Below are 4,155 nucleotides of genomic sequence, written 5' to 3' on the forward strand. Positions count from 1 at the left end.
AGTTGAAAGGAGGGAGAAGGCTGAGATGTCCCAAATTCTAGGACATAACTATTACTTGAGCCCTCTATTATCAGTGGGAGAGTCTTGCCTCTTTCAAATTGTGCCTTGTGTCCCTGAGTCCAGAGACCCTCTGTTTTAGTATCTTTTACTGGGACAGCTCCCAGAGTAGAGAAGGAGATCTGGAGATGCTTTTTAAATAGACTTTCAAATAGTCTCTCTATTTTTAGCCCTACCATTATCTGTGCCCCCCCCAATTCCCACAGCTATCTGGTGCCAGTTTCTGAGCCTCCAGGGTTCTGTTGTATAAAGCAGGATACCTCCCAGCTTCACCTACTGCAAGTTTAGGATTAACTTTCTTGGACCTACTAATCCATCTGCCACTTTTCCATCTTCTTTGCAGTATCCAGCATTTTACTGCTATTGTGTTCTTTCCTGTTTTCATTATGGGTTTGTGCTTCTATAAAAATCCTTTTACTCTCATTTTCATAACATTTTCATTGGGAAGAGAGTATTTATTCAACCAGCCATCTTTAATGAGAATCACAATTTAATTCTTTAATGAAAAATGCAGCTTCCAATTCCAAATAGTTTATGAAAATACCTCACCCTCAAGGAAGTGCTGCATAAGCTTCCACTCCATAACTGTGTGCTGCACAAAGCAACTTCTGTCCAAGAGCACAGAGCAGGAAGGAGTGGTGAGGGAGGAAGGGCTTTATAGCGGAGATACCTGATAAACCCTCCCACAGCGAAGGGATCAAGGTCTACATCAACAGTGATGAGTCATGCAGATAGTGTGCACCCTTCGTGGTCCCACTCCCCCAAACCTGTAACCTCAGTCTAATCCTGAGAACACCAGATAAATCCCAATCAAGGGACAATCTACAAAGTACCTGACCACTACTTCTCAAGGGGCTTCCCCAGTGGCTCAGCGGTAAAGAATCCGCCTGCAGTGCAGGAACTGCAGGAGTCGAAGGTTTGATCCCTGGGTGGAGAAGATCCCCTGGAGGAGGGCACGCTAACCCACTCTAGTATTCTTGCCTGGAGAATCCCATGGACAGAGAAACCTGGCAGGTTATGGTCTGTGGGGTCGTAGAGAGTTGGACCGACACAACTGAGCATGTACGCACTACTTTTCAAAACTGTCAAAGTCATCAAAAGCAAGGGAAGACTGGAGAACTGTCATTACTAGGAGGAACCTAAGAAAATATGACAAATAAAGGTAATATAGTAACTTAGGTAGGATCCTGGAACAACAAAAAAGTGCATTGGGCAAAATCCAAGGAAATCTGACTTTGTGTGTGTTAGTCGCTCCGTCGTGTCTGACTCTTTGAGACTCCATGGACTGTAGCCCACCAGGGTCTTCTGTCCATAGAATTCTCCAAGCAGAAATACTGGAGTGGGTTGCCGTTTCCTTCTCCAGAGGATCTTCCTGAACCAGGGATCGAACCTGGGTGTAACTTTGCATTGCAGGTGGATTCTTTACCATCTGAGCCACCAGGGAAACCACTTTAGGTAGTGTAGAAAAAAGTAGAAAGTGTTAGTTGCTCAATATTTATGTAGCAATGTTCATTAATTGTGACAAATGTACTAACTATATTAATGGGGAATAGCAGTGGGACATGTGGAAATTCTTTACTATCTTTGCAACTTTTCTATAGATGTTAAAAGTATTCCTTTTAAAAATTTATTAAATTTATTAGCGGACTTCCCTGGTGGTCCATTGGTTAAGAATCTGCCTTCCAATGCAGGGGACATGGGTTTGATCCCTGGTCAGGGAACTAAGATCCCACATGCTATGAGGCAACTAAGCTTTCATGCTACAACTACTGAGCCTGCATGCCGCAACTATAGAGAAGCCGGAGCGCTGCACTTAGAGAAGCCCATGTGCCACAGTGAAGACGCATAACAGCCAAAATTCTTCTAAATTAAAAATAAATGGATCTCTCATTTTGGGTATTTATTGACACCTTTATGCTAACAGAACGGTACCAGAAATTATCATTTTACAATTTGACTCATATGGACCATACTAGCAATCTGTTCCAATTAATGTATTTGAATACTTCATTCATTCTCTTTTTCAAATATTTCTTGAGCAAGTACTATGTTCCAGGAAATAAACCTGGTGCCAAGCCACAGAGATTAATAAAATAGTCCTATCCCACAGGAAATTTGCTTTCTGGAAACACAGACTGTCCTAGAACACTTCTTATCTTCTACTTCTCTGAAAGCAAACCAGCTACAATGAACACATTTTGCTATCCCTATGGCAACCCACTCCAGTATTCTTTCTGGGATAATCCCATGGATAGAGGAGCCTGGTGGGCTACAGTCCATGGGCTCGCAGAGAGTCGGATATAACTGAGACTGAGCACATGCACGCCTTACAAGTACAAAGAAAATAATAGCTGAAATTCTTCTCTAGCTTTTGAACCCTTTTGCTTATGTGAGATGTGGAATTCATTAAAATTGCATTATCAGTTAAGAAACGTGGGGGACCGATAAGCTAAAAACCTGGTAGAAAAGGGCGTACTGACAACAGAGAAACAAAACTTCCTCCTCTTTGACATGACGACGCACCCCCTCACCAACAACATTAAGCAGTGCCTCATCAAGAAGGTGCAGGAAGCCGTTCTCCACAAGTGGGTGAACGACCCTCACCTCATGGACAAGCGCCTGCTGGCCCTCATCTACCTGGCCCACGCTTCGTACGTCCTGGAGAACGCGTTCGCGCCCCTGCTGGACGAGCAGTACGATGTAGCCACCAAGCGGGTGCGGCAGCTGCTGGACTTGGACCCTGAGGTGGAGTGTCTGAAGGCTGGGATCAACGAGGTGCTGTGGGCGGTGGTGGCGGCCTTCACCAAGTGACCCTGCCCCGAACCACGCGTCCTCCTTCCTCTCACGGGAGACAGTCGTTTTTCTCCTATGGACTTCTGGTTTTCCGCAGTTTGTACTTCCCACACTGTAATTGGCTTTTTATTCATGAAATGGTGGGTGGCTTTTTCTTTTGTGGTTGTGTGCATGCAAGAAGCTGCTGCTATGAGAGACCTTTCTGTTAGGTTTAGAGAACAGAAAGTTTTACTGACTTTTGGCATTTCATTCCTTCTTGAGTTCAAGAGAGTTGCCATTCTTACTGTAACAAGTTTTGGATTTTTGTTGTGTTTACTTTCAAACTACCTCCAACTTTTTGTTGTTGCTTTTTGGGTTTTTTGTTTTTTGTACAAATTTTAAAATATTAAAGTACAGTTGACTTACAGTGTTGTGTTTCAGGTGTACAACAAAGTGATTTGGTTGTACATATATATCTATTATTTTCAGATTCTTTTTCCTTATATGTTATTGTAAAATATTAAGTATAGTTCCCTGTGCTATACAGTAGGTCCTGGTTGATTGTTTTATATATAGCAGTGTGTATACGTTAATAAAGGAAGTGAAAGTTGATCAGTGTGGTCTGACTTTTTGCGACCCCATGGACTATACAGTCCATGGAATTCTCCAGGCCAGAATACTGGAGTGGGTAGCCTATCTCTTCCCAGGGATCGAACCCTGGTCTCCTGCATTGGAGGCAGATTCTTTACCAGCTGAGCCACCAGGGAAGCCCAAGAATACGGGAGTGGCTAGCCTATCCTTTCTTCAGTGGATCTTCCAGACCCAGGAATCGAACCAGGGTCTCCTGCATTGCAGGTGGATTCTTCACCAACTGAACTACCAGAGAAGTCCCCATATGTTAATACCAACCTCCTAATTTACCTCTCACTATGCCTTGGAAGGAAAGTTATGACCAACCTTGATAGTATATTAAAAAGCAGAGACATTACTTTGCCAACCAAGGTCCGTCTAGTCAAGGCAATGGTTTTTCCCGTGGTCATGTATGGATGTGAGAGTTGGACTGTGAAGAAGGCTGATCTCCAAAGAATCGATGCTTTTGAACTGTGGTGTTGGAGAAGACTCTTGAGAGTCCCTTATACTGCAAGGAGATCCAACTAGTCCATTTTAGAGGAGATCAATCCTGGATGTTCATTGGAGGGACTGATGCTAAAGCTGAAGCTGCAATACTTTGGCCACCTCATGCGACGAGTTGACTCATTGGAAAAGACTCTGATGCTGGGAAAGGTTGGGGGCAGGAGAAGAAGGGGACGACGGAGAATGAGATGG

General features: G+C 43.8%; 1 pseudogene; it reads left to right on the forward strand.

Annotated features, from left to right (window-relative positions):
• The first annotated feature begins 2,568 nt into the window (after positions 1-2,568).
• Positions 2,569-2,969, forward strand: LOC129553102 (Golgi phosphoprotein 3 pseudogene; annotated as a pseudogene).
• Positions 2,970-4,155: the final 1,186 nt, after the last annotated feature.

Source organism: Moschus berezovskii, chromosome 18 (genome assembly GCF_049115385.1).
Source record: "Moschus berezovskii isolate FMDL1 chromosome 18, NW_MosBer_1.0, whole genome shotgun sequence".
Classification (NCBI taxonomy): domain Eukaryota; kingdom Metazoa; phylum Chordata; class Mammalia; order Artiodactyla; family Moschidae; genus Moschus; species Moschus berezovskii.